Here is a 7,500-nt window from a genome sequence, read left to right as displayed (position 1 = left end):
ATTGAGACAGAGTTCTGCAAGGGTTACTCTGACTCTCTGACCACCTGATATATCCTTGTTTTTGATGGTGTGTGAGCATGGGAGGATAAACCAAAGGTTCCAAGGGCTTTACGTGGTTTTTTCATAGGCCAAATTAAACAACCGTATGAAATATTCTGCAGGTGATTCCTCAGCTGTCAAGTGCTCACCAGAATGCTGATCAAACCTTCCAATTTTCAAACGATGGTTTTTCCTCGCCTCACCATCAATTGGAGTCAACTTACAAGCAATCTTAAAAATGTGGATTTGCCAACTCCATTTGGACCTACAACTGCAACTCTACTCTCCACATCAATACCAAAGTCTGTTTTTCTGAAAAGTCGTTTGTGTCCTGAGTAGGCAAATGAAACATTGTAAAGACCCAAGACAGGAGGCTGAATAGGTGGTGGTTCTGGAAATGAAAATTTTACAAAATATTCCTGTGGTTTTTCTAAAAGTTCAGTAGGGCCATTCTCCTCCTCTTCTCGCTTGCTCTTGGCTCTTTTCTTCTCTTGTTTTCGGGTAAGAGCTTCCTTCTGCTTCTTCTCAGCTTCTTTCTTGGTGGCTCCTGATGCCTTCATTTCCTTAATACGTTTCTCTTGTTTTTCCCAGACCTTCAGCTGTTCTTTTGCGCTTCTGTACCAACATCTTCTTAAATGTGGAGTAATTTCCCTTGTAGTAGAACAGTTTCATCTGATCCAAATGGATGATGTCAGTGCACACATTATCAAGGAAGGACTGGTCATGGGAAACGATGAGTAGAGTCTTCTTCCAGCCCTGCAAGTAATTGTCAAGCCAGATGACAGCATTCACGTCAAGGTGATTGGTAGGTTCATCATGCATGAGCAAGGTAGGTTCCATAAAGAGTGCTCAAGCATGTGACACACGCATTCTCCAGCCTCCAGAGAAGTTCTTGGTGGCTCTCTCCTGCATCTCTTTTGTAAAACCAAGACCTGCCAAGATTCTTCTTGCTTTTGGTTCGGATTTATCTGCATCTATGGCTTTCAGTTCCTCATAAACTTCTTGTAAACGATCCATATCTACAGTTTTGTTCTTCTTCTTCTTCATGTTAGCTTCTAATTCATCCCTCTCGTTGATGAGCTCTGTTCGTTTCTTGTCTGCCTGCAGGACAACATCGATGGCTGCGGTGTCATCAGCAACCACTAACTGTTCACAGTAGAGCAAATCTATGTTTGGGGGAATATTAAGAGCACGATTCTGGATGTGTGTATGTGTGTGTGCTTGTACCTACACATGTTTGTATGTTGACGTACATATATACAATATATGTATATATTATATATTATATATATCATATATTATATATTATATATTATTATATATATTATATATATATGTTATATGTTAGATATTACATATTACATATTATATATTATATATCATATATTATATATCATATGTTATATATTATATATTGTATATTATTTATTATATATTATATATTATATATTATATATTATATATTATATATTATATATTATATATATATTATACATTATATATCATATATTATACATTATATATTGTATATGCGAGTGGTATATGATGCATGCATGTATGAGTATACATGTGTGTATAGTCAATAAAAGTCATCCAGAAAAGTAAAAAAGATGGAAAAAGACGACACAGAGTGAATAGAGGAAGAAAAGAAGAAAAAATGAGAGAGAGAGAGAGAATGAGAAAGGACTGATGAGAAAGGGAAGAACTTGAATGGGGAGGAAAAAGACAAGGAGGGGAGAGGGGAGAAGAGAAGGAGTGTGTCTGTGTCTGTACCTGTGTCTGTGTCTTAGTCTCAGCCACACCACAGTTAACCGAGTACTCATTTACTCAGGAGGCGCTTATGGCATCACCTGAAGTGGACTGGTCTCAGTTGTGGGTTCGAATCCCGCACTCCTCTCCGATTCCCAGCAGTTCCTAAAGCGTATAGGGCAAAGGAGACGGTTTTGGCCGCAGCTACTCAGCGCCTCCTGGCGTAGGCTCCTCGCCTTCGAGGTCTAGTTCTGGTTGTGAAGAGGCCTAGCTAACCATTACCTTTGAGATCTGCTTGTTAACCAGTCACTATATAAAATAAATAATGAGCCAATACTTAAAATAAAACGCAGCAAGATGGTTGATTTAGGCTTGTTTCACACGTGTCGACTTTCCGCCGTGCGCCGTCCACGACACAACGTCGTACTGTCATACAATTATGGGTATGTATGGAATTTTCACGTGTCCATAGACACCCTGTACTTAAGAGCACGACGTGGTATCGTGGACGGCGCACGGCAAAATGTCGATAGGAGGGAAACGAGCCTTAAACAGTATGTGTACGGAGAAAAAGGTAAACTGGACAGGTGGGAGAAAACAACGAAAAGAAGTTTGCAGGAGTGACATGGCATAAGCTTTTTTTTTTTTTTTTTGGGGGGGGGAGGGGGGTCTTTGGGGGTGACGCCTTGGCTTCGTGCACTCGGAGATGATTCTGTGATGAGGATCCCCTGCCGGTGTAGAATGGAATATGGACCCCCTGAAATTGGACCCGGGGTATATTTTCTATAGCGGAAAATGACCCCCCTCTAAGATGAGCAACTCATTGTCATTAGGTTATATTAAGTCAGGTCAGGTATTTTGAGAGGCAATACTTATTAATGTTGATCTGTTATCTGTTTATGAATAGAGAAAAAATCCAGTATTTTGCGTGGAATGTCCATTTCCCATAGGGAGGCCATTTTCCGCTGCGGAAAATGAACCCCGGGGTCCATTTTCTATGGGGATCTATTTTCTATCTCAAACCGGGAGTCAAGCCACGCCACGGGGGTGCTTCAGCTGGCGCTCGTCGATAAGTCAGGTTGCTTGTTTTTTCGACCGCATCACTCGGGACCGTCATTAGGGGATCAAAGGAATGAGGAACACCTGGAGGAGGACCTCCATCATGGAGAGCGACCTTCAGATGTATCGAGAGTCTAAGTAGACGTGTGTGTGTGTGTGTTTGTGTGTGTGTGTGTGTGTGTGTGTGTGTGTGTGTGTGTGTGTGTGTGTGTGTGTGTGTGTGTGTGTGTGTGTGCTCGTGTAAAGGGATCTTTGGGTATATCGAAAGACTAAGTAGATGTACATGTGTGTGTGTGTGTGTGTGTGTGTGTGTGTGTGTGTGTGTGTGTGTGTGTGTGTGTGTGTGTGTGTGTGTGTGTGTGTGTGTGCGTAAATATAATGATAATAATAATGATAATAATAATAATAATAATAATAATGATAATAATAATAATAATGATAATATTAATAATGATAATAATAGTGATAATAGTAATAATAGTAATTATAATAATAATAATAATAATAATAATAATTAATAAAGATAATAAAAATAATTATAAAAATAATAATGAAAATAGTAATAGAAATAATAGTGATAATAATAATAATAATGATAATTAATGATAATAATAATAATAATAATAATAATGATAATAATAGTTAATAATAAAAATAATAATAATAGTAATATGATAATAATTATAATAATAATAATAATAATGATGATGAATAATCGATAATAATAACAATAATAATTATAATAATAATAATAATAATAATAATAATAATAATAATAATAATAATAATTAATAACAATAATAATAATAACTGATAATAATAATGATAATAATAATGATAATAATAGTAATAATAATGATAATAATAATAATAATAGTATGATAGTTGGTTTATTGAGTTAACAGCGATACAGAAATACATTAAAAATATAAAATTTAGAACTAGTTTGAGTGCATATTGTGCTAGGCGTTGTTCTCCACACATGATGGTGCGTTTACTGTGACCGAGAGGTGTGCGTATGTGTGTGTGTGTGTGTGTGTGTGTATGTATGTGTGTGTTTTGCCAAAAACATTTTCATGTGTTTTTCTCACATATTATCATTCATCTATCCTTTTATAAATTTGTGTATTTAGTTATATATAGTCTTTGTTTTGTTTTTTGTTTTCGATATTGTTTGTCCTTTTAGATTTATCGTCTGCATTTATTCATTTGAATATTCAATCATTTATTAATTCATTTATTGATTTATTATTGTTTTTTCTTTTGGTCCATAACTAGGTCGGATACGTTAGGTGGCAGCACACTAAGCATTTCTCGCTAGTATGCTACTTGATATTTGCTACTTCGTTTGAGTAGAGACGGCTTCGGTCACGATCTTATGTTTTCCAAATTTCCAAATGTCAAAATTATACTCTTACGTCATAGGGTGAGAAGCTGAATGACTAACTTAGAGAAGTTAAACCTAGAATACGAATGCTAGACACATTATGAAGCTGTTCTTACGGAAGTCTAGAATATTGTACCCCAAGTTGTTTGTGCTCAAACGAAATAGCAAAAGCAGATAGCAGTCTAGTTTAATGTGCCTCCACCTTAAGTGGTCGTGTCCGCTTGAATAAAATCACTTGGCGACAGAAAGAATAAAAGGAAAAGTACCGTGAGGTACGGAAGATGGGCAGGACGAGGAACTGAGTTGATTGGTCAACTTTCTAGCTTGGTCAACTTTCTTGAGTAGGTTGGCCAACTTGAGAAACTCGATTGAGCTGGTTCGGTCTGACTCTGCCTTGGGAGTAAACTTGAAATGGATATAAACATGAAATAAATAAAAATAGATAAATATATAAGTAAATATAATAAATATTATTAATATAGATAAGATATGAATATTATTAAATGCAGAATCAAAATAAATCAAATCAAATCCCTGACCGTGCCTTGCGGGTAAACTTGAAATTAATATGAATACGAAATAAAAGTAAATAGATATATAAGAAAATATGATATAGTAAATGTATATATTGATAGACATAGAATTAATATAAAATAAAATCTGAATGAATAAAAAGATATATAAGTAAATATAATATATATAATATATGAATAAAATATCAATATTAGATCAGATTAAATGTGTGTAAATAATTTTAATAAATATGATAAATATAGATAGAATATAATGTGAAATAGATTAATAATGAATATGTAAATAGATATAACAAATAAAATAAATGAAAATAAATATGTAAATAAATATAGTAGATGAAATAAATATAGGTGAAATATGAATATGAATAAATACAAAATGAATATTAAAATAAATATAATTCAAATAAAATCCCTGGTGATATCTAGAACCAAGTGTGAAGGGTACTTTCTCAAGATGTGTTGTATGGTCAAGTCAGCAAGTTGTGAATTGTGTCTCGTCTATTTGAATAGAATCTACTGAAGGCAGCCGGAATAGATGCTCAGGTAGAGAGGGAGAGAGGAAGGGAGGAAAGGACTCGCCGAAGATGTCATGAGTTGAAATTATAAAAAATATCTCCTGTGAAACTTTGTCATTCATTTTGGTTTTAAATATGATTTATCAGTTTCTATCTCATCATGTTTTATTGTATTAGTTTCACTTCATACTTCATTTCACCTTTTTTTATTTAATTCATTTATTACCTTCGACCAGATTATGAATATAAGAACAAATGAATGGATACTGCAAGAGACCCTAAGGCCTATATTTGGCAGTTCTACGTCCATTACCACCTATCATCACAATCTTTAAAGCTATCTAACCTTCTCATAAAACAGCCGATAGATTCAGTGTTCACTACATGGTTACTAAGTCTATTCCATTCGTTAACCACTCTATTGGTAAACCAATATCTTTCTTCAATCTAAATTTGTCCCATTTAATTCCATTACTGCGAGCCCTGTCATGTTGTCTTAATATGATGACCTTGTCTGCATCACCATTGTTAAAGACCTTGACCCACTTAAATACCTCTATTAGATCACCCAGCACTCTACGTCTTTTGGGTGTGTTTGTCTAGTTATTTATAATCAACCTTACACATGAAATTATTAACTCTCTCTCTCTCTCTCTCTCTCTCAAGTTTTTTTTTCAAAATTGAAAAAGCACCTAGATTTTTATCCTTATCGAATTTTGATGGTGTCATTTAGTGCATGTAGAGTAAAAAAAGTAAAAAAGAAAAAACGCCAACCCTGGCAAGTTATAATCCCAAGACTGATTCTACTTTTGCCTCGTCTGCCTGCTTCAGCAAAGTTTACACTCATTGAGTGTTTCTAGTTTATTTGTGCCATCATTTTAGATGATGACATACTTGGAATTGCAGTTTTATGTTTTAACTCATCCTCATCGTAGAGAACGTGGATTTGTGGCTGCAATTGGCATAACATATATTATCAGTATTCTTTTGTTTATTGGTATTTTGTTATCGCTCTTCTGTGCACCGACTGGCTTTTGTACACCACCTGGACTGTGCGCACCGTCTGAATTGTGCACCACAAGGCTTGCGTACACCACCTGTATTATGTACATCTGGAGAGTGTGCATCGTCTGAATTGTGCACCACCAGGCTTGTGTACACCACCTGTATTATGTACACCACTGGATTGTGTTCACAGTCCGAATTGTGGACCTTCTGGCTTGTGTATACCACCTGTATTATGTACACCACCTGGCTTGTGCGCACCGTCTAAATTGTGCACCACCAGGCTTGTGTTAACCACCAGTATTATGTACACCACCTGGATTGTACGCACCGTCTGAATTGTGCACCACCTGGCTTGTGTACACCACTTGGTTTGTGTACACCATCGGTATTGTGTACACCACCTGCGTTGTACGCACCGTCTTAATTGTGCATCACCTGACTTGTCCACACCACCTAGTTTGTGAAAATCACCTGAATGGCACCTTCTGAATTGTACATCACCTGGCTTGTGCACACCACCTTGTGGTCTCTTGTAGTCTCCTCCTCCATTGATCTCGTGTTCTTAAGTTCCTGTGAAAGACTCAGACGATTTTGTTCAGCTGGAGGAAGCTTCGCTTTGATTAGAAGTTGACACTTCTTGGTGTCATTAAATGTTTCCCTTGAAGCACTTCGCAAACCTTGATTGAATGCTACGATATCTTGAATTAATATTTCTATCTGAGAGAATACTCTTGCCACGGTATATGTGTTGCATGATAATCCTCAATTATGATATTTCTGATGTAAAATGAGTCCTTTTCCTTCAGGCGTTACTTAACTTCCAGTAGCTTGTAAAAATCTTCAATCATCTTTTGGCGATGACGGACTACTCGTGACAATGGACCTGCAAATGAATTTTCTTTCTTCGTCGTTTACTAAGTTTCAGGCCTCATATGAGACTGTTTTCAATCTGACGTTTCATGTTTTAACTCATCCTCAAAAAAGGGGATGTGGATGTATGGCTGCAGCTGGCATCGCATTTAATATCAGTCTTTTTCAGTTTACGATCCAATTGTATTGATTTAGACTTGACTGATTTGGTTTAACGTCACAAACTCCCACCTATCGGGAGGCTAGGACGGTGTTCCTTACAATGAACTTTGTAGCGTGGAATTTCATAAACCATGCCCTTAGTCCAACACGCCCTAAGCGGGATTCGAATCGTCAT

At 36.1% G+C, this 7,500-nt stretch overlaps 1 pseudogene; it reads right to left on the bottom strand.

Moving 5' to 3' along the window:
• Positions 1-7,500, bottom strand: part of LOC143028913 (ATP-binding cassette sub-family F member 1-like) — a 13,780-nt pseudogene that overhangs the window by 276 nt on the left and 6,004 nt on the right.

The sequence above is a fragment of the Oratosquilla oratoria genome, chromosome 10, assembly GCF_046742065.1.
Source record: "Oratosquilla oratoria isolate Oo_2021 chromosome 10, ASM4674206v1, whole genome shotgun sequence".
In the NCBI taxonomy this organism is placed as follows: domain Eukaryota; kingdom Metazoa; phylum Arthropoda; class Malacostraca; order Stomatopoda; family Squillidae; genus Oratosquilla; species Oratosquilla oratoria.
This window is presented reverse-complemented; position numbering and strand designations above follow the sequence as displayed.